This window comes from Diabrotica undecimpunctata, chromosome 10 (genome assembly GCF_040954645.1).
Source record: "Diabrotica undecimpunctata isolate CICGRU chromosome 10, icDiaUnde3, whole genome shotgun sequence".
NCBI lineage: Eukaryota > Metazoa > Arthropoda > Insecta > Coleoptera > Chrysomelidae > Diabrotica > Diabrotica undecimpunctata.
The window spans coordinates 10,412,179-10,437,225 of NC_092812.1; the positions used below are offsets into that span (position 1 = coordinate 10,412,179).

The 25,047-nt window shown below is 33.0% G+C and overlaps 1 protein-coding gene and 1 long non-coding RNA gene across 2 annotated transcripts in view; both read left to right on the forward strand.

The window, feature by feature from the left end:
- Nucleotides 1-25,047, forward strand: part of LOC140451611 (uncharacterized) — a 258,028-nt gene that overhangs the window by 127,994 nt on the left and 104,987 nt on the right. The window lies entirely within an intron of this gene.
- Nucleotides 13,562-15,169, forward strand: LOC140452337 (uncharacterized). The gene is made up of 4 exons (XR_011952173.1): nucleotides 13,562-13,893; nucleotides 14,026-14,145; nucleotides 14,204-14,387; nucleotides 14,694-15,169. It is a non-coding gene; the product is annotated as an uncharacterized lncRNA (long non-coding RNA).

The window sequence follows — 25,047 nt, forward strand, 5'->3', positions numbered from 1 at the left end:
TGATTTAACATCTTTGAGTTTTTTTATGACAGAATAAAAAGCAAGAACACTTTAATCCTATCTTAAAATATCTTTAAACTCACGTGACGTTTTTTATGGTTCTTTATAAACAGTTTCATATATTCATCACCAATTCACAATCTGTAAATTGGTGAAGGCACCACATAATGTTGCAAAAAGTGTTATTTTGTTAGTTGTTTACTTTTTTTTTAGAATCTTACATATTTATTTATTGTAAATGTACACATATTTTTGTCATTATTTTCGAACAATAGATTTTTTCACAAAAATTAAAGTGGACGGAATAGGGTAATTTAGAATATCAAGGGGCCCTTGATACCGTCCTACCGGACGGTATTAGGAATTAACTCCTTCAGTTTCAAACGCTTTTTAAATATAAGTCTTAGTTAAATAATATAATCCAGTATATTTTTAACATACTATATATTTTGCTCCGTTTAAAAACCTGAATACGACCTATAATAGGTACAACTCATTTTAAGAAAATTAGTGTTACATATTAAGTATCTTCACAAATTCAATTTAAAATTTAACTCAAGAAGGATGCATTTAGTAACTATTCTAGATTTAATGTGTAAGTTTGGTTTAATTTTTATTTGTAAAAAATGTTTATGGTAGTTCTTTCTCGCAGTTTGTATTATCAAGTATGATAAAATGACTATCTAATTAGTAAAATACTCATTTAAAAGAATTGGACGGACACAGGAACCTTCTGTCCTATATCCGCCCAGGGTGGACGGACAGAGCTATTTTAAACTCCTGTAACCGACCCCATAAAATATTACTAATAGAAGATTTTTGTTTCAGTTTTTTATTATCTGCAACTATGGTATACAAAAATCGTATGAAGTATCCTCGAGAGAATATTCAAAAAGCTATAGAAGATATTAATTTGAAACGTTTAAGTATTCGACAAGCCTCCAAAATATACAATGTGCCTAAAAGTACTTTGTTAGATACTATGAAAGAAAAGTACAAAACTCCGGGCAATATTGGAGGGCCAACAGTTTTGTCCAGTTCTGAAGAAGAGTTGATTGTAAAATGGATAATCGAAATGGGCAACGTGGGATTCCCGGTAACAAGATCTCAACTTGTTGATTCTGTTTCAAAACTAATTCAAAATTTAAAACGAAAAACCCCATTTAAAAATTACATACCTGGTTAAAAATGGTACAATGGTTTTCTCGCTCGTCATCCAGAAATTTTAAAACGTGTTCCACAATCACTATCTTCTTGTAGAGCCGCAGTTACGGAACAAAATATAAAAAATTGGTTTACCCAAGTTCGGGATTATATGACAAGAATGAATTATTTACACATTCTTAAAAACCCCAAAAGAATATTCAATTGTGATGAAAGTGGTTTCTATTTATCCCCTCAAGAAAAACAAGTTTTGGTTAGAAAAGGTGCAAAAAAGGTATACAATCGCATAGCTAATGACGAAAAAAAATGTCTTACAGTTTTGCTAACTGTTGGAGCTGATGGTTCTGTACCTCCCCCATTAGTTTTGTATCCCTACAAAAGGTATGTGTCAGCTGCAATAATAACGAACATGCCAAAACAGTGGGGAGTTGGGCACTCTGAATCTGGTTGGATGACAAGTGAGACATTTTATGAATACGTTACAAATGTATTTTTTCCCTGGTTGGAAAAGAACAGTATTCCACTCCCAGTGATATTGTTTCTGGATGGACACTCTTCCCACATCAATCTGCCTATTACTGAATTCTGCAAAGAAAAAGGTATCATTTTAACAGCATTTTACCCCAACGCAACTCACCGATTACAGCCGTTAGATGTTGGTATTTTTTATCCCATTAAAAATAACTGGCGAAAAGATGTTCGATCTTGGCGTATGGAGAATAACAAAAGAAAACTTTAACGGGCTGAGTTTGCAAAACTCTTAGACAAAACTTTGAAGGCTACAGTCTGTACATCGATAATAAAAAGTGCATTTGAATCATGTGGACTCTTTCCGTTCAACGAAAATGGCATTGACTATTCAAAATTAATAAAACCAATAGAACAAAAAGATTCTGATGATAAAATAACTGAATCCACATCCACTACAACTGTTAATATTTACGATTCTGAACTACTTCGAGAGGTAGAGATACGCTTAAACCCAGAAGTTGTTAACCGTTTTAGGATTGCTGAATCAGCGGCCCAACTAGAAGAAAAATATGTTACATTGTATGGTTTCTGGAAGAGTCTTCATCCACAAAATGTCGATCATGATACAACTTTGGAAAACAATTTGCCAATTAATGCTGCTAACGAGACCATTGTTGACATACACCTTGATGAAAACTTTTGGTTTCGCAATAATGATACAATTGAAGCTACAGTCAAGGTAGATAAAGCATTGGTCTTAATTCCTTCACAGAATAGCAATTCTAGTTCGCCAAAACCTGTTCCATCATCATCCAAGGACAATGATTCCACAATAGTGGACAATAGCCCACTAAAAAATGATTCAATAGTAATAGTTCATTCTGATCAAAAAAGACAAGTACAAAATCAAGAAAAAACCCCACTTAAGCAAATTACAACAACATCAGAGAATAGTAGTAAATATCCAACACCTTTCAAAAAAGCACTATTTTGGCCGGAAAGCTCTGCAAGGAAAAAAAATAATAGCACAGAAGACACCAACGAAAGGAAAAAACCAAAGATTTATCCTACAGTAGCTATAAGTGATGAATTTATGGAACATCAACGAGGACTCAAAAAAGAAAAAGAGGAAAAAGAAAATGAGAAATGTGAACGAATCCGAAAGAGAAAAGAAAAAACAGAGATCCAACAAGCAAAAAAGAAAAATTGTCCTCCAAAACACACACCAGGCATAGATACTGGTAATAATAATATGGAAAACATAAATAAAAAGAATATAGAAATATGTTTCTATATTCTTTTTTCTATTCTATATCTAATCTTTCTATATCTAACGATTTTGTGTTGGTGCAGTACGACAATGAATATTTCCCTGGTGTAGTTCTGGAACGAAGCAATGATACTTTGAGAGTTAAACGTATGACTATGAGTGGAAAGTACTGGAAATGGCCAGATAGAGATGACATTGTAAATTATGACTTTGATGATGTAGTTTGTAAGATTGCGAGGCCTTTAGTCATAAATAAACGCGGCGCCTATGAAGTTCCAGAAATTAAAAATCTAAAAAAATAAAGTCTTCTCTTTTATTATTTAATTCATTTGCAGAAATTAAGTTCTTTTCAAAAGATTGTACTTAAATAAAACTTATTTTTAAATTATCTGTTTAATTTTTTGGCCATTTTTTTTTCCAAATTTACTCAAAAATTATTGTTAAAGGGTTTTTTTGTCATAACTAAATAAACAGGACGGATAACGGCACTCTTGTGGACGGTATTGGGAAAAAATCATTCATGTGGACGGAAAACGGCTATTTACGAAATGTTTGCATTTGATTTCTTAAATAAGCAATTTTGTTGAAATGACTAGTATTATTATTATAAATTTGTTTCTAGTAAGAATTAATAATGTATAATAGCTTATAGACATGTATTACTTTAAATTTCAATGATTCTGAATTGATCTTTCAAACAATTTTATATATACCACTTATAACCGGTCGGAATTCGGTGCTCTTACGTTATGAAATTTCATACAATTGCCGTCATAATTTATATTTCCCAGTTTTTTGTATTTAAAATTCACTGCATTATAGGTAATTTAAGTAAACTATTAATTTTCTTAGATATTGCATCAGAAAGTCAAATGAGATTTGACTTGGAATAGCCTTGTTTATAAATTTAAATTTAAAGTAACCAAAAGCGTTTAAACGGGTTTTAGACTTTATTTTCTTAAACAGTTTGTTTAAAAGAAATCAAATAATTATACAATACATTCTACGTCTTTGCTGTTCATTTTTATAGTATTAAATCGCAGACCTTCAACGGAGATATGAAACATTTGAAATGTGGCTATATCGGAATATACTACTTATAATACAGTGAACTGACGGATTCACAAATAAGAAGAAACTCAGAAAAATGATGAAGAACTGGAGGTACTGACCACGATCAAATATCAAAAGCTACAAATCAACTCCTCGAAAAAAGTGCTGATTTTAAAATCTTTCGATTTCTCGCTAAAATAAGATAAAATTTCCTCTTTTTACCGTATTTTGTGTTTTGTCTACTATACTGGGAGTATACTCCTTCTACTATACTCCTTCTAAGTTAATATACTGGGAAAATGCCTCCAGATTGTCGGAAATCAACTTTTGTTACCTAAACTAAAAGAGCTAATGCATCTAAGCTTGACAATTACCGCATGACAAGCTTAATGTCAAACGTAATAAAAACGTTCTTGAGCATCATAAACATTCGTATATACAAGAAATGCCAACAGCAGTGAACGACACTCAATTGAACTTCCGAAACAGGAACTCTTAAGTTCTCTGTTCTACTCAATATACTCTTACAGAGAGCCCGTGACATAAATGTGAAAATAAATGCCTGTTTTGTAGACTAATGCAAAGCTTTTGATTGCGTTTAACACCAAAAGCTAGCAAAAGTACTCAGAACAACGGGGATAAATGAGGGTGACTTACGAATCGTCACAGAATTGTATTTGAATCAGATAGATTAAGTAAAGGTGGAGTGCAACATGTCGGAGGAGATAGCCATAAGAAAAGGTGTACGATAGAGATGTAAATTGTCCTCACTTCTCTTTAATCTGTACTTGGAAGACATCTTTGCAAAGACTCTTAAAGGTAATAGCGCAGGAATCATAATCAACGGTAAAAAAGTTAAAAATATAAGATATGTCAATGATACTCCACAAAATGAGGAGACGTGGCTACAAGCTCATCGAAACTACATCCAAACTGCAATGTAATATCAAATAACCCCTTAATATGTTCATGTTATCATTTAGACATGATGGAAATATCGATAAAATATTCGAAATCTCTGATAAATTAGAAGTTAGGGTTCAGATTCTTTCCACAAGAAAATCCAAACTCATGCCTCAATACAAGAAATGCCAATCTTTTGACCAGCCACAAAAATACTGCGCCAAGCAACCACGATATGTTAGATGTACTGAAAAGCACCTGACCATCATCTTATCTTATTTCTGAAACATATTTTACAAGTGAAACCTAAATTAATTTTAAAGGATGTAAAGTATACCATACGTTACATACAAATAATACAACTAGAGGTGGTAGTATTAGATAATATAAATAATAAAAATTAAAAAAGAAACTATCAGACATCATCAAGAAGTAAGCTACAAAACATATGAAAAATGTTTCAAGGTGTTTCGGTAAGTGTTGAAACACAATCTTTTGAGTTTATCATTACTGTCTACTATCCAGCAAAGATAACCTCAAAAAAGATCTATAGTTGGTGGTAATTTTAATGCCAAACACACTCATTGGGTTTCTATTCTAATCATAACCAAGGAAAAGGAACGCTTGCAGGCAGTTAAGCAATTAAAATGCGAAATACTTTCAACAGGTAAACCGACATATTGGCCTATTGATCCCAACCAAATTCCAGACCTGATTGATTTCGTTATAAGTAGAAATATTTTTGTTAATTATTTACATATTGAGAAAGCATCAGACATGAACTCCGATCATTCTTCCATCGGTCTCACAGTGAGTGATACTGTTATTTAAGGTCAGCCACCTCCTAAACTAACTAATAAACTAACATATTGGCCGAATTTTGAGCTTCTCTTAGAAGAAACAATTAAATTAAAGTTTCATTAAAAACTAAAGATAAACTTGATGAAGATACGGAATCTTTTGTTAAACAAATTTAGCAAGCTGCGTGGAAAAACTCACCTGAACTGATCCATAGAGTTAAAGGATTCTAAAGAAATTAGAAAGTTGTTCGTGGAGAAAAGAAATATGAAAAGGATCTGGCAGTACTCTAGAGCTCCATTTGATAAAATCAAACTAAATAATTCTACTCAACAGCTTAAAAGAGAAATTAGACAAAATAAAAACAAATCAATTAGTAACTATCTAAGAGAACTAACAAATGATAGTATAAGAAATGCAGATCTAAACTGGGCAAAAAGCAATATAGAGGATAATAAATTTGCTGAATATAAGTATTGAGGAAACATTGCCAAACGAACATGATAACGCACTTAAGTGGGAAAACGTCACACAGGAAAAAGGTAAAATTAAACTAATCACTCCAAAAGAAGTATCCAATGAAATAGAAGAAAGCATCAATCCCAGGGCACCCATGTTAAATTTAATTACTGGGGAAATCTAAAAAAAACTCCCTAGAAAAGCCATAGTAAAGCTGACATATCTTATAAATTCCTCGTTTATATTAAGATATATTCTAAGATATGGATAGTAGCAGAGGTCACAATGACCCTTAAACCTGGAAAGCAACCAAATATAGTATCATCGTACAGGCCGATTTCCTTACTGGCTGTAATTTCGAAGCTATACGAGAAGCTATTGCTAAAAACACTAAAACCTCTCATAGACGGTAAGGCTCTCCTTATATCACACCAATTTGGCTTTCGAGAAAGTCATTTAACTACGGACCAAGTGTATCGAATAACTTTGATATAATAAAAAGATAACTATGAGAAAAGAAAGTTTGCTACGCTGTCTTCTTTGACGTGGTGCAAGCTTTTGATAAATTATGACACGATGAAACTACCGTACTGGCCGTAGGGAAAGATCATAAGGAAGCAACAAGAAAACTACAAACCTCTGTTAACAGATTTAAGAACTGAACTAAATACTGGCGAATTAAATTAAATGGGAAGACAATCCACCTTGTCAATCTACAACAAAATACTCTTGTATAAACAGATTCTAAACTTTATATGGATATTCAGATCTGAGGTTGTGCTAGTAAGAGTAATTTAGATATCATCCAGCGATTCAAAAACAAAGTGCTAAGAAGCATTGTCAACGCTCCTTGGTACTATAGAAACCATAGAGACCTAGAAATGGATACTGTTAACAAGACCATTAAAACATTTGCCAAGATGTCTTCTTCAACACGTTAATGGTGAGGCCATACCACTCTTTGATAACACGCATCTGGCTAGAGGACTGAAGAGGAAGAAACCCTTCGAGTTGTCAGTTTTTAAAATCCTTTAAAGTGTAAATCAGAGTATCGTGTAAAAAATAGTACAGGTTATTATTTGTGCACTAAATTTACAGAGCCTAAGGGATTCTAGTAAATTTGTCCTTAGTGTTAAGTTTTTAGTAATAATTTAAGCTAGAAAAATTTGATCATTAATCATATTGTTTGTTCAGATTGTACTGTTCTTAAGCATTTTATTCCTAAGGGAGCCTTAGGGATTCTAGTAAATTTGTCTTTAGTCTTAAGTTTTTAGTAATAATTTAAGCTAGAAAAATTTGATCATTAATCATATTGTTTGTTCAGATTGTACTGTTCTTAAGCATTTTATTGGTGTTTATTAAATAAAAAAAGTCAATGATACAGTTGTTTTTGCCAGCGGACTGCCGGAACTACAGAAACATATAGACAACATTGTGAAATATAGCGAGCGTTATGACCTATATCCTACCGGTTCCCCAAAACCTGGATTATATTTCCTAATGAATTACTTTATTCTGGTTATGTTTCTTCCAAGAGTATTTTGTAATGTTCTCTCCATTTCGATATTTTTATGAGGTTAATCACCACTTCTCTTTTGTTTGTTCTCAATATCATCTATCTATCTATACAGCCCTTGCTGTCCAATTTTGGACATAGACCTCCTCTTCCTTCTTCCACGTCTCTCTATTGTAGGCAGTTTGTATCCACTTCAGGCCTGCGTGTTTCTTCAAGTCATCTGACCATCTCTTTTGTGGCCTTTGTCTTTTTCGTTTGTAACTATATAGTCTCCAGTGTATAGTCTTCTTATTCCATCTGTCGTCTTTCTGTCTTATGGTATGTCCAGCAAACTTCCACTTAAGTTTTGCTATCTCCGTTAATACATCGGTCACTTTTGTTTTGTTGCGGATCCAAGTATTTCTTTTCTTGTCTGATAGCCTGATGTTCAGCATTTCCCTTTCCATGGCTCTTTGGGTCTATGCAAGTTTTTCCATGTTTTCCTTTGTAAACGTCCAAGTTTGAGAACCGTAGGTGAGAACAGGAAGTATACATTGGTTGAAGACTCTTGTTTTTAAATATTGGGGGTATTTTCTATTTTTTAGTATATAGGAAAGTTTTCCGAAGGATACCCAAGCCAACCGTATCCTTCTCTTTATTTCTCTGCTCTTATTTTCTTTATTTAATTTAACTAGTTGTCCCAAATATACATATTCTTTTACTTGTTTTATAGTTGTTTGTGCAATTGTAATTATTAATTCTTTTGGTTGGTTGGTCATAATTTCCGTTTAATTATAGTTCATTTTTAGACCTATTTTTATTGATTCGCTATTTAATTTATCCATCATATTTTGTAATTCTTTACTTTTATCTGTTATTAATATCATAGCTAGTTATATTTTACCTTTATTTCTCTTTTATTAATACCTACTCCTCCATATGTGTGTACATAATTACTTACATATTGTGTCCCTAAAGTAAATTTTAACATCTGAGTATGTATGGTTAAAGCAATATGTACCTAGAATCGAAATTTACTGAACAATGCGAAATTACTGACGCAAAATTCTTTTAAATTTTTTATTTGACTCCGTTTTTTATTACGATTTTAAACGATCAAAAAGTTCATTAATATAATATAATGATTTTTGCCAAATGCTGCTAATTTAAATGCTCGAATGAGATAGCTAATGTTCGAGCTATTTGTGACGTTTATAAAGATAGTTGAGCGATTTTATACATTTCTGAATTTTTTTTTCAATATTACATTGTCGAAAACTGGTTTTCGCATCCAAGTGTTGAGGATCACTTGATTCTTTACCGTCAGTATCTTCTAGTTGATTTTATCTTGACTTTTTGGCTGAGAAGTCAAGCTTTAAAAATTGCTACCAGGTATTTAAAGCTCTATTTGTTTTTATAAGTGTATTGTTGGTTTATTTACACAAGATCATATGTCCCTAGTAACATACCAGGAATAAATAAACCAAATATAAGCCACGACACACACGCCATTACACCAAATGTAAACTATGATTGGTTTCTACGTAAAACTCACAGAAAACTTGACAATGTACCGTAATATAACATAGAAAAAAGGAGAAAGAGTTGTGAAGTAGAGTTCGCAGTGGACTGTAAATGTTTTTAATCTTTAATGTTTTATTCTTTAATCTTTTTTAATGTTTTTAAACATACTTTAGACCAAGCACAGTACTTAAATGTATAGGAAATTAGTCGACTAAGTATTATCTACACATTTCATAACATTAATATATACAAACCAAATTAGATAGGTACTTGAAGAGTCCTACAATAAGTTCGTTAAAACCTTCAAATCATTGTTGAGTCCTTCGGGCGTACTAAAGCACTAACACCTATTTGTATTTTCACTTTTTTATTTAACTGCACGTACACACAATAACGATGATTCAGATAGTTAAATAATGTATTTAACTTTAATATACTTAAGTTACAAGATTGGTAGGTATCTACTGGACATCGCTATGATATTCTTTAGTTTAACTAGTTTAACATTTACAGCAGCTGAGTGTTTGCAATAAGAAAATACTACAGACTTCGATGAAATAGTCAGAAAGAAAAGAAAAGATTTGCAAAATTCTTCACCAAACACGTATGTTTTCTGCAATATTTAGAGGCTGGCTGACTCCTTAAGCTTCATGACTGGACTTCTCTTGAAATTTTAGCTACCTTTAGGTCAGCAGACGAAAATAATTATCTAAGTTACGTTTTTTTATATAACTAAAAACTCGGTTTGTGTTGTATTGAAATTCCAACAGTTTGTTTTAATAACAGCTCAATGTGATAATTCATATATTTTTTTTTGAGGGGTATATAAAGTCCGTATCTGTGTTCACAGCAAAGTGATGTGGTTCGAGCTCGCCCTCAGGCCCAAGGCGTCATTTACACAAACCATTCATCAGACCAGGGATAAAACAGAGTCGCATTTTTCATCCGTTTTTAGGATGAAGTTATTTTTGCTAGTGCTAGCGCCTATCGTGCCTCTGACTGCGGGCATTATGTAGATTGATACGGAAACATGGACTTGATGGAAATGACTATAGTTTGTTTAATTGTGATTGCAATTTTTGTATCACGTAGACCATTTTAGACCTTTTAAGAAAATTAGTATTCTTACAACTATCTTACGACAAAAATGAACACACAAATCTTTTGAAATTAACAATACTAGAAAATCTTTATAAATGAAATTCCATAAAAAAATTGGTGTTTTGAGACTACATATTATAACCTCAAATAAAAAGTTTAACTCGTTAACTCATAGTTAAAGTATTAAAGTATACGATAGAGAAAAATTATAGAATTAATAATTATTAATAAATAATTAACTGGAAAAAGAACATTTTTCCAGTTAAATATTTCTTCTCGGTATTTACTTCTTGTATATGAATTATCTACAGTTCATAGATATGAAGTATATATATATATATATATATATATATATATATATATATATATATAAATATATATATATATATATATATATATATATATATATGTATATTATGTATATAAGTAATAATCAATTTAAAGATCCAAATATGTGTTTACAATAATAGCTGAGCTTCTATTTATTTTAAATTGGCATGGCCAGAATGGATGTACAGTTCGCCAGTGTAAATGACTTGCCCTTTTTGCTACATTATATAAAGTACCAAGTTAGTTTACTACTTTTGAGAAAACTAATTTGTTATACGTGACAGTTTGACAGTATTCACTTGGGATAATCCTATTTTAACTAACTTTGAGACCATGTTTATTAAATAGTTTACACGTAATCTCTAATCACCAACTGGCTTTGACGGAGTAAACAATCAATTGACTGTTTAATATAATTTAACGAGTACACTAAAGTTGAACACGATTTGTTTAAAACAAACTGGAACCAATGAGGACACTCATGGAAAATAGCGGAAATCATTCTTATATTTAAAAAAGGGCAATATAAGTAACTCTCGAAATAAACAACTTTATTTATTATCTTTAATGGGAATTAACTTTGAAAATTTCATTCGTTAAAGGATCGTCAACCACTATTGGCTTTAATAGAGACGAAAATATTCCTCCTCGTCTTTGAGGATAAATATTGTATAAAAAGAGGTTAATCTTTGTAAATGGGTATATTTTATAAAAACCCTTAAAAGGGCTACATTAAAAACACGAACGTTTTCGGAACAACAGTTCCATCATCAGGTTAAAAATACAGGTTACCATGCCTAAGCCACCAAAATATTAGGGTAAAAACCCTTTAAAATATATAATGTTACCAAAGATTGTACATGATGTTGTTAATATTATTTGATCTTTAATATTTTAATTAAATTTTACTTCAGGTAACATACACCCATGCATTAAATGAGTTCCAGTGTCCGGAGAGTAAACCGCTTCAAACGGACTTCAGCTGGTAACTCATTGTTACAAATTGTGGCAAATATTGTATACTTATAATATATTGTATTGTACTATTGTATACTATTCTGTATTAATGTGACTTTCATTTAATGCTTGATGGGCTGTATGTACAGCTTTACTCCTAAATTGTTAAAATTAAATTATTCGTGGACTGTACGATATTTTTATAAAAATCAACAACGAGACTGACAATCCGCCTAGCTTGTTGTTAGGAGACATCGTTTGTACGAAGGCAAGGCCGTTCTATGACATTACAAATAGAATTATGGAGTTTCAACGAAAATGTCGCCCCTCCTTGAAAACATAATCTTTCAAGGTAACTAAAGTTCCTATTATACAGTAACAATGCGATACAACAATTTCACAAGTTAATAAAATATTGTTACAAAACAAAAAAAATTCTCTTAAACTATAGCTAGTTATCCACAGGTAACACACAAATTTTTGCTACTGCTCGTTTTATAGTGTTCACTCCTCACATTAAAAGTCACTACTCGCACAATACCGCCTTTTCCAGGATGCACGTCCATTACCCTTCTGGCTTCAAAATCCTCTATTGGTTCTTGAAAGATAGACTATATCTGATTTCAGTAAAGGTTGCTAATAATTCTTAGATCACAGGTGTTTATTTCAATATTTGGTAATATCTCCATTAGCTTGTCGTGTTTTACTGTATCAAACGCTTTATGGTAATCAATGAAGCATGCATATACAGTGATGAGTGTCTTACCACCCGGCTTTTAAAGTAAGAGATAGAAAACACAGTTACTTTGTGAAATAAAAAGAGATGAAACTCGTAGAGGTGAGAAATAATCAGAGAAACCTATAATTTATATTACATTACATTATCACTAGCGATAGTCTCACACCTTTAGACGTTAGCTTCGAGCTAAATCACCTCGGTCATAATTATTATGAGTAACGTCGAATGTGTTACGTATTTCCATTTTTTAATTTCGCATAAAGTAAAAACTGATTGACCACAATAAAGCAAAAATGTGAATAAAATAATTTAATTAATAGTGATTATTTAATCTAAAGTTTTAAATTATTAACCAAGAATAATTTCTACTATGATTTGAGGGGTTTCATACACTCTTGTGACAGAATAATTATAAATCCTTCGTGGATTAGTGGTAAGAATTCGACATTGCGACACAGACATCGCAGACGATTAGAGTTCAAAACCCACATGTGATTTTCTATTTTTTTTAATAATTTGAAATTATGCAAAGATCGCTCTGCTTTGAATCATTAAACATTTATGTCAGTCGTTACTAGTATTAGAAGTGTTTAAAGTTAAAACAAAAAATCTTATTGACAAAACAGTATCGTCGTACTTTCGAAAATAAAGTAAAAATTCTTCAAAATTAAAAGAACTTTTAAAGAATGTTTAAATAAGTAAAAATTCTACAAAAATAAAAAAATATTGTAAATAAACGTATTTACAATATGTTCAAATAAGCCTTCATTAGTAGCAGAACAATAACCCAAACTGTCACTAAAGAATTATAAAAGTCTGATGGATCAGAGTTCAAGGCACGATGTTCTCATCGTTATATCTCTCATATAGTTTGGACTTGATATATCCCCAAATAAAAAAATCACAAGGTACAAGATCGCAGGCCAAAAAATATCTCCGTGGCCACTAATCAATCGATTAGGAAAAGTCGCACTGAGATATTCACTGACGATGCGAGAATTATGTGCAGGACAACCATCGTGTTGAAACCATAAGGAATTGAAAGTTATTGGTAAATTACGAAGGGCTGGGACAATTTCATTTTGCAGAAGTTCCAAGTATTTCCGCCCAGTCAACATACCGTCTATAAAAAATGGACCAATGACATGATTCCCTATTGTGCCTCCCCAAACATTTACTTTTCGAAGACTCTGGGTACGAGCGACATAAATCTGACGAGGATTTCCTCGAGACCAATACTTAGCATTGATTGAATTGTGACGGCCATGCAATGAAAACGTACAGTCGGTCCGCCGGATCTTTGCACAAGTATGACATTATTCACGAATTATTTTTTATGTTACGTCTCTTTCCTACTCACAGAAACTAAAACTATTAACTTAAACCGCCTGTCCATACACAACACCATGCATTGAACAAAGACAGCCATAGAACAATGATCGCTGATTGATTCGTCTACTGACAATTGACATGACAATTGGAAATTTTGTTTTGACAGAGTGTAATATTTTTATAAATTATTTTCGTTTGATTTAAATAATCAATCCTTTTTCATACTTTAAATATACATATTTTTAACAAACAGTTGTTATAACGACTAACCCTTACCTTCGTGTTCAATTTATTAAGGTAAGAATTCATGTATTAGCTAATAACGAATAATAAATTTTTTTAACTTCTAAATTGACATTAATTATTTAAATATAGCTAAAACTACGTCAACGGACAATATGAAATATTTTTAAAGGTTTTTATTTTTAGAGTATGCCTGGCAAGCCTTTAACTTCTCAAGCTTAGCAACTTGTGTTGAATGTGTTGGAGTATTTCGAATTAGAAAAAGTAAATGGAGGGCCTTTGGAGCCATTTTCGTCTGTTCAACAGGTAACATATTGAAATGTATGTTCGTTTATGAAAATCATTAAACAATTCTTTATTTAAGAGAGTAGCTGCTGCATTAAAAATATAACGACGAACAGTATGTACAATTATTAAAAGGAAAGAAAATAATCACATTCTTTCAAAGCCAGGCAAAAGTAGACCTCGTCCGAAAAACAAAACAACTGATCTGTCTGAGGGATCAAAAATGGCAGTGCGTAATACAGTATACGACATGTACCAACAAAGTAAGTAGTTAAAAATTTCTTCAATCTGAATTTGATATACCATAAGATAATGGTATCATGTACCATGATAACCAGAAGGTACTTTTTAATCAATACTTTATATAAATGTATGTTGTAAAAAAGATTGTTGAGAGTAGTTTAAGAAAATTTCTGCTGAATACATTAATGGATATTACGTCAATTTTCTTGTGAGTTTTTTAATTTGAAATAATTTATAGTTTTATAAAATCAAAGTATTACTTCTTTTTCATTGAACTAGTTATAACAGTGTGGTTTATTCTGTACTTATCTGTTCTTTTTTTTTAGAGAAACATGTTACTCTGCAAAGTATAAGTAATGAATTAAGGGATAAAGAAGTTGCATTTATTGGCAAAACATCTGTTAGCATGAACTACTAAAAGAACACGGCCATGAAGTGTTGAGACTACCTCCTTATCACTGTGAATTCAACGCTATTGAATTAATTTGGGCAAACTGCAAGTCATATTACAATAAGAATCTTGGTAGAGATGGACATTCTGATAATGCTGTTATAAATATGTGGAAAGAGGCACTAAACCAATGTAACACAGAAATTTGGGAAAAATGTGTGAAACATACTCATGAAATTATTACAAAGTGGTATATCCGAGAAAAAAATATGGTTGACACTAACATTAAACCAATCATAATAGACACTGGTAATATGAGTGGCTCAGATTCTGACAGTGAAGAATTCTTAAATTTATGATCGGCTACATGGCTGTATAGTGTATGAGGCTTTAATAAATATTTAAATTATATTATTGTTATAATAAATTCTTTGTTACCCAGCTCAAGTTTTCTATTTTTTAATTTATTATGCATAGATTTCTTTATTTGAAGTTCGTTGTGTTAATTTTTGTATGACCATTTTTTAAAACAAAGTGATTACTTAAGTCTGAAAACCATATTTAACACTGAATAAACAAAATTATCAAGATGATGGAGCACTGGAGTAGATTTATATTCAGTTTTTTAGATCTTCTTGTAGTGTCTACCCGTTTCGGATATTGGCGACTATCATGACAATTTGTACTTTGCACACTGCTGGTCTGAAAATATTTGTTGTGTTGAACCACATACATAGATTCTTCAGCCAGGAAATCCTTCGCCTTCCTGAGCCTCATTTTCCATCTACTTTTTCCTGTAAAATTAGTTGCAGCAATTCATATATTTCGTTGTTGCTAATGATGTGACCAAGGTATTCTATTTTGGCTGTTTTTATTGTGGTTATCAGCTGTTTTTCTTTTTCCATTCTTAATAAAACGTCCTGATTAGTAACGTGACCGGTATAAGATATCTTCAGGATTCGACAATAAAGCCACATTTCGAAAGCCTCAATGTTCCTGCAGGTAGTGTCTGTGAAAGTCCACGACTCAACTCCGTACAATAGTATACGAAAGATATAACATGGTAGTAACCTGATTTTTATGGGTGTGAATAAATCTTGACATTTGAATAGCTTAGCCATTTTTGAAATGTAGATTTGGCTTTCTCTATCCTACATTTAATTTCTAAGGAATGGTCCCAATTTTTACTCTTTCTGTTTATTAACCTGAATGCTTTATGGTAATCAATGAAGCATGCATATGTATTGCAGTTCACATCTCTACATCGTTGAAATAGCCTTTTTATGCTAAAGAGAGCCTCTCTCGTACCCACTGCATTCCGAAAACTAAACTTTGTACTACGGCTGAATTTTTCTTCGCACAGTCTATATATTCTTTGATGTATGATTTTTAGAAATAACTTTAAAAGATGGTTCATTAAGCTGATGGTCGGCAAATCACTGCAGGATACGGATTTTGTTTTCTTTGGTACAGCAATAAACGTCGGCGTGACTTCAGCCATGTTCTTGGTTCATTAAATATTTTTATTAGGAGTTGAGTACCGTTGGTGTTAAATAGTTTTATGATCAGCATGTGCATTGTCAGGTCCAGGAGCTTTGCCATCTTTTGGTTGTAATATTGCCTTTTCCACTTCATTTGATGTGATTTGTAAGTGGTCATTACATATGTGGGATGGAGGTTGTTGGGATCTACTATCATCAGAGTTCTTTGATAAACTTGGTCCATATGCAAATTTCTTGATTTTTATCTGTGATGATGTTTCTCTGTTGATCTCGCAGTTTGTTAGCTGTATTTAATTTCTAAAGACCAGCTGCTTGTTTATGCATTTTAAACGTATCGTGTTTTTCTTTCAATAAATATATTTCTTCACACTGTGATTTTAACCAATTTTCTTGGGCCTTTCGTATTTTTGTTCTTATTTGTCTGTGAATATTGTTGTACATTCTTGTGTTGTTCTTTGATTTTTTTCTTTTTTCCATGAGTTGCAGTATCTTGTCATTCATCTGACTGTTCTTTTTCTCTTTTTTCTATTAGATGTTCTTATCTAATCTTTAAAAACGTCTCTTTTGTTTACTCACATTTTAGTCTTCTCATATCACATTTTTGTTACTATTCTTTTTTGTAACCTTCTTAAATCTAAACCGATATTTACCAACAACAGGAACATCATCTGACGATATGTCAGTACCATATATTTGCTTATATTCAATAAAAATACTTTAATTTCTTATTACTATGGTTTAAATATTTATTTACTGTAGATGTTATTGGACAACCTATAGGTTTCCAAAAATTGAAAAATCACGTTCATAAATGTATACGTATCCAGTTTTCTAAATGCAATAAATGAAATAAAAGAGAAGTATAAAAACGTCAATTGTAATATTAGCCATTTTCTAATTTTTATAATAATTCTTATAGCCGACATACGTTTGACTCACAGGTTTTGATTTATTTCCTATAATAAGAATGATGACGATGTGCAAAGATCCGGCGGATTGACTGTACATTCATCGGTGAACAAAACGTTCTCTAAAAAATGTTCATCTTGATGTGACATTTCCATTGCAGTTTGACAAAATTCTAAACGTCTATATTGATCCCCAGGGAATTGTTCGTTGGATTTATGAAGTTTATAGGGACGGTAAAAATTTCACCTACTCTAAATCTTGGAATTCCATATTATTTTGCTCAATACTTGCACAAATCAAAGTGTCCCTTAGTTCCAAATCTGGATTTACCTCCCTTCGTCTGCGAACTCCTCTTGGAGCGAACACGGATCCATAAGTAAAAAAATTACGTATAATAGACTGAATTGTTGATCGTGATGGAGCCAGCCTATTTGGAAACATATTTACAAATTGTTGTCTAATCATGTTGTCTGATAATCCATTCACATGCCAGACAACAATTTGCATTTTTTCCTCGACCGTTAAAATCCTTTTCACGAATTGTTTTTTCAATAAAAAGTTTCTGTTTACCGTAAGTAACACTTCTCGGTGTGTTATTATTTGATAACTTGAAGGCTTGATGATTTGGTTAGCTATAAAGCAGGTAGCTGTTCGCGCGCATCCATTCCAATGTCGTCAATTGTTTTGAAAATCATTACCAATACAGAGGAATTGATATTAACACTGAGAATTTAGTGATGGACTTGACATTAAACAGTCTTCAATGGATTATTTTCCATTCACAACTGAAGACTGTAAAACTGGAATTGAATTTGAAATATTTTGTATTTCTATTTTATAACATTGGAATAAGAATAAATTGTAAATAATGAGTTTTTCGAAAACTTGTTAAATAATATGTATCATATTTTCTATTATTTTTGATTGAGTAAAACAAAAATTTTACCCTTGGTGTGAATTGAACCCCAGTCTTCTTGTCAATAGACAACGTCTCTAACTATTACTCCAATTTTACATACAATAATTGTTTTCGGACAAACATATCTACCTTTAGTTTAGTCAAATATTTCAGTTGAGATATTTTTATTATTAAATAAACTTAAAGATTTATAATTTAAAATCGCTACTAATTAATGTTTTTTACTATAATATATCTTAATATATTTAATCATTTATTCTAACATCAGAAATTATTAAAATAAAATATTTTCGAGGTCATCCGTATAATTATGACTGAAGTCAAACAGACACGTCTAATACCGTACTATCTCACAACTTAATCTGTCTTCTATCCTTTCCGCTATTTTGCCGGGTGGTAAGACACTCATCACTGTATATCGCAATTCATATCTCTACATCGTCGAAATATCACTTATATGCTAAAGAGAGCCTCTCTCGTACCCACTGCGTTCCGAAAATCAAAATTGTGTACGGCTGATTTTTTCTTCGCATAGTCTATATGAATGGCTTATTATATGAAAAGATGTAAGTCACAAGAATGAAGTTTTGAGAAAATTTAAAAAAAGTGTTTATATTTAAAACAAATAAAAAATTTGTGATTTTTCCTGAAAAATGAATTATTTTATTATAAGTTTGATATTAATATTGTATGTATATTGATTTTAGTTAATTAATAGATATTTTATTTGTTATTCTATTCGTCTGACATATCTTTTCACGAATTAATTAACAAAAAAATGTCTGAACTATTTGTTTTTGCCGTATTTGTTCAACTTAACAAAAAATAAACGTTTATTGACAAACTTTATTACCAGTCATTAACAAATGAAATATTTTAACCTAAAACAATAAACATTCAGCAATTTTTGACAAGATACTCATACATCAGTACTTTTCACTTCAGTGGTTGGCCTTCCAATTATTTCCTGATAAAATTCTTGATAATTTTCAAGAAGATATCTAGTTATCTTTTGAATATCATTGATTTTTTTAATGTTAATTGAGTTTTTTTCCATAGGATAAGCTCTTTTTTTGGAGTTGAACATTTTCGGAGTTCTGTCTTTTTAGAACAAAGGAACTGATTAGTGCTCCATCGGTAAACTTCAATGCTTCAACAAGCCCTTTTATTGTATTTTTGTAGCGGAACTCCATAAAACTGGAAACTGCGAATGACTCCTTTTGTGAACGTTGAATAGATTTAGCGGAAGTTTCAACAGAAAGGCACGTTTTTTTGTAATATTTGGACCACTAATTTTTAAAATTCAAAATTCAAAACGTCATTAGATCTGACCATTTGTAAATTTCTGCCTCTTTGCCGAACTACAGATTGCTTCACAAACTTTCATTGGTGTATACAGCCTATCCATGCGATTGAGTTTACGTTTTACCAAGCCAAAGTCCCGATCGCATGGCAAGAAAGAGTGGCCACGAATTGGAAAATTGTAGACAATTTTTTCAAACATTCCTGTGTCAGTAAGCGCAAGGCAGAATCGGATCATAACATTGTTTTTATTTTGGCCACCACAGCCGTCACTGTAGAGGTGACGGTCTTTTACTGTGGTAGGTATGTTTTTCTTCAAATAGTTGAAAATGTTGTTAAAGAAAATATAGGAATAGTTGAAGAATAAGTTTCATTTGGACCTTTTTTAGAAACGCCTTCCTGGTAAAGAAAAAACTGGTCACTGTTGTCTTTTAAGTTATGAATACTAAATGGAAATATTGACGAAATACTGACAAAAATGATGAAATTTTTTAGAGCGTCTCTTATTCACCGTAAGTTCAGCTAAGGCATCTGTTTTAGCTATTTTATTCAAAGAAGAACTTGTGCATTTAATATTAAGTTCTTTATATTGGCAGCATGGATCGACTTGCGGTCGCCCAAATTTATAGTCAAAATGCTCTTTAAAAATAGTATAATATGTTAAATATTTGACATTAACTTCAGCATGTTTCTCTTTGAATAAGGAATGCATAATTTTTCAGGAAATGAAGAAATGTGCTCACGTACAATGTGCATAATATTACCAGGAACAGTTTTTTTTATTATTCTCTAGATCACTCAAATCTTTAGAAAATTTTCTGAGATGCAAAAGAGCTTGTAAGCGTTGAGTAAACTTAAAAATGCATGTTTACAAACCTTGCGTTGCTCTGGGTCAACCAACACAAAATAGACAAAGGATGAAGTTCTTTGTGATGCTTCTTCTTTACAAGACGGTCTCTTGTTAATAACTTTAGACTCTATTAAACCTTGCAGATAAATATCTTGTTAATTTTTTTTCGTTCATTTTAGTCAATAACTTGTATCGTTTCATAAATAGATGAAGTATTCTGTTGGCTACCTACCTATCAACGGTACTGAAGACTTATATTCTTTTATGACTAAACGTTAGATATAAGTATTGAAAACAAATTTTCGTCATAATTTCAATTTACATAAAGTAGTGACTTATATCCTTTCATAAATAAGCGATTCATATATTCTTTGATTATGATGTTTAAAAATAACTTTATAATGTGGCTCATTAAGCTGATAGTCCGGAAATCATTGCAGGTTACGGATTTTGTTTTCTTTGGTAGAACAATAAACGTTGACTTCAGCCATGGTGTTAATATTACTCCGATTAAATATCTGTAATTGAATATTTTTGTTAGTGGTTAAGTACCGTCGGTGTTAAATAGCTTTATGAGTTCATCATATGCATTGTCAGGTTCAGGAGCTTTGCCATCTTTTAGTTATGATATTGCTTTTTCCACTTTATCTGATGTGATGTAGAGGACATTACATATGTAGGTCGGAGGTTGTTCGGACCTATTATCATTAAAGACTTTTTGTATGTATTTGGTCCATATGCATATTTCTTGATTTTTATCTGTAATGATGGTTTTCTCTTGATATTCTAGTTTGCTAGCTGTGTTGGATTTTTAAAGACCAGCTGCTTTTTTTACCTTTTCAGGCATATTAAATGTATCGTGTTTTTGTTCTAACAACTCAATCTCTTCACAGTATGTTTTTAACCAATTTTCTTTGGCCTTTCGTATTTCGCTTCTTATTTATTTTTCAATAATTTTGTACATTTTTTTTGTTGTTCTTTGATTTTCTACTTTCTTCCATGAGTTGCAGTATATTGTCATTCATACAACTTTTCCTCTTCTCTTCATTTTCAAGTAGATGTTCTTCTCTGATATTGTTAAAGGTTTCACATATATTCTGGAGTGATTCTTCTGGATTATATGTTTGCTCCATGTTACTTAGCTTTTCTAAAAGCATCCGTGCTACTGTCTTTTCTGTTACCACATCTTTTAGTCTTCTCATATCACATTTTTTGTTACTATTCTTTTTTGTTACCTTTTTAAATCTAAACCTAAATTTACCAATAACAGGAACATGATCTGACGATATGTCAGCACCAGGAAAACTTTTAACTAATAGGCATTCATTACGGAATTTCACCATTATGTAATTAATTTGATTCCTTATTATGTTTCTGTTTAATTTTGCGGAGAGACCCAGGTAGACCAACGTCTTGGTGGTAGTTTGAAGAATGTATTTAATATTGCAAATTCTTCTTCCTTTACAAATAGTTTTAATCTTTCTCCCCTTTTATTTCTCTTCACTAGACCAAAATCACCAATGAATTTACCGCTTTTTCCTTTATCAATTTTCGCATTCACCCATAATAATAGTTATATTATCTTCTTTTTTAATTTGTTTAATTAATTTATCAACAACTCATAGATTTGCTCTACATCTTTTTTTGGTTTATCGCTGTTTGGGGTATCTACTTGTAAAACATTTAATTTGACTGGAGTAGTATCTAGTTGGATTATTATTAATCTTTCATTCAAACATACATATTGAAATGAATTTATTTAACTGTTATCTTTATTCAATTTATAATGTCTTTATTAAAAGGTTCTTATTTTAATTTATTAAAAAACACGATAACTTATATTAATTTATTTAACTACTCAATAATACATAATTTATTTTATACGAACGCTACAATTAAAATCGCGGGCGCGAGTCGTCAGATTTAACTGACCCTCCATATAAAATTTCTCTTTTATATAAACCTCCGTTAGTTCCGGAATTCCTTATAGCAGACTCGAATTTACTCGAACACTGTTGGTGGTGTTGACAAGAATAACGGGAATGCCATCGAGTAAACTAGAAGGCGGTCAACGGCTAAAACTAGTTTTTCAACTGCTTGAAACCCTCGAGATGGATGACTCATCATAATTCGGGTCTAGAGGCTTCTGGTAAACAAACGCCGAAATGACTACAACAAAAACATAATTAGTCATAATATATTCACAGTTTTGTAGGCCATGATATTTATTATCGTAACATTGCCCCCCTCTTAAAAGATGGTTCCTCCTGGAACCTTGTCGGGACTGGAACCGGAACGGTATGCTGGTATCGGCAACTGGACCCTCTTTTACAACTTCCAGTCGTATAAAAATGACAAGGGACGGTTTTCTCTCCGCACCAGTAACTATGCGGATTGCAACAGACTAACACCTGGACTTCGGTGTCTTTAAAGATCTCCTCCACCATATTTCGGATAACCCTCCAATCTAATTGGCGGCACTCCAACTTTGGCATGGCTAACTTTTGCACGTTGGACTCTAGTACGTGCTCTCTCAATTGAAGTAAGGCTTCCCATACATCTCGGTATGTAGGTTGGTCACGGGCAGTGTCTTTTGTTACCAGGTAGAAAAGGTAACGTGATGCATCTTGGAGTTTCAAGGTTTTACCGGGAGCTGGCACCTCGCATTGAAGTTCTGCAACTCGACCAAACTTCCTTCGAAAGACGGATGCCAACCCTGGTGCGTCTTTGATACTGGCCGGGATGGTGAGGGCCAGCGAGTAGTCATCGGGGAGCGCGAGTAGATCTTGCTTTTCTTCAGTGGTAACACCATGTCTCGCTTTACCGGTACCTCCATAGGCACCCATGAATTCCTCAAACGTGAGGTCAGACACATCTTGGACTTGGTTTACTTCCACTTCTTCATCTACGTCGTGGTCACCTTCGAAAGACGCCAACCGGTTATGGTGTACTATCATCGGCTTTCCCCTCGGAATCTTGCTTATTCGGTAGATGACATCGTTGATCTTCTCCATAATTAAGTATGGGCCTTCCCAAAACTGCTGCAATTTGGGAGAACAACCTTTTTGCTTCTTGGGGTTATACAGACTTTGTCGTTCTTCTTAAAGCAACCCTTTTCGGCTTGTGTATCGTACCGTTTCTTTATTCGGTCGCTAGCGATCTGAAGGTGGGAACGGACCAACTCATGTACATTGTCCATTCTTCTTCGTAATTCGATCACATAATCTTCGCCTGCTACATCTTCTCCAGGTCGACACCCAAACTCTAGATCACAAGGTAGTCGCATTTCGCGTCCGAATAGGACTCTGGCTGGTGTCTGGCCCATTGATTCGTTAACAGCAGATCTGTAGGACATTGTGAAGAACGGAAGATATTGGTCCCAGTCTCGATGATGATCGGACAACATCTTTGTCAAATACTTTCCAACTGTCCTATTCATCCGTTCTACCATACCATCCGATTGCGGATGATACGCGGTAGTTCTTGTTTTCTTCATGCCTAGTCTATCACATATTCCTTGGAATAGATCGCTTTCGAAGTTCCTGCCTTGGTCACTATGGATCTCCAAAGGCACTCCAAATCGGCTGATATATTCTTGGATCAACTTATCTGCAACGGTGGTGGCCTTCTGGTCTGCAAGTGCGTAAATCTCGACCCACTTAGTGAAGTAATCCATTACTACCAGCATGTACTTGCCTCCATTTTCACTTTCTGGAAATGGCCCAGCGATGTCCAAAGCTATTCTTTCAAACAGGCTTCCAACATTATATTGTCTCATAGGGGCTCTCCTTTTTCGGTAAGGCCCGTTACTCGTGGCACAAATAGTACATTTCTTACACCAGTCTTTTACATCGTCGGAACTGTTCATCCAATAAAACCGTTCCCGAATTCGCTGAAGGGTTTTCCTTACACCAAAATGCCCTCCCGATGGACTGTCGTGTAACTGACGAAGTACTTCGGCTATTCTGCTCTTTGGGATCACCAACTGTCTTCTCTTCTCTGAACCGTAATCATTTTCCAGGACTCGTTTGAGCAAGCCATCTTCGATGATAAATGAGTCCCACTGGGCCCAATACGTCTTAACTACTGAGCATAGGTTTGATATTTTCTGCCAAGGTGGTCGACGGTTTTCTACTTTCCATTTTCGGATTTTCTGTAGAACTGGATCTCTCTCTTGTTCTTCCCTTATCTTAGTAGGCGTCCAGTCGTCGTTGACAATCGTCGTTCTTAGCACTGCTGCTTGCTTGGATTCCGTTTTGTTGCAGTGGGAACACTCTGCTGGGCATGGCCTTTTGGAAAGAGAATCAGCGTTTCTGTGGCTAACTCCGGCCCGGTGCTCAATCTTAAAATCGTATTCTTGGAGTCGTTCGATCCACCTGGCTATCTGACCCTCTGGATTCCTAAACTGCATCAACCACTTAAGGGCGGCATGGTCGGTTCGGATTAGAAACTTTCTGCCATAGAGGTATTGATAGAAGTGCTCTACTGATTTAACTACTGCTAGAAGTTCTCTTCTCGTGACGCAATAATTCCGCTCAGGTTTTGAAAGAACTTTACTAAAATATCCGAGGACTCGTTCCTGTCCTCCTTGAATCTGAGACAGCACTCCTCCAATTCCCACATTACTTGCATCCGTATCTAAGATGAACTCTCCTTCTGGCAGTGGATACCCTAAAATTGGTGCTGTTATTAGATGTTTTTTTAAGGTCTCAAAGGCATTTTGGCAGCGGTATTCTCTTGCTTCCTCTGTAAGTCGCGTTAATGGCTTAGCGATATCTGCAAACTTCTTAATAAACCTCCGGTAGTA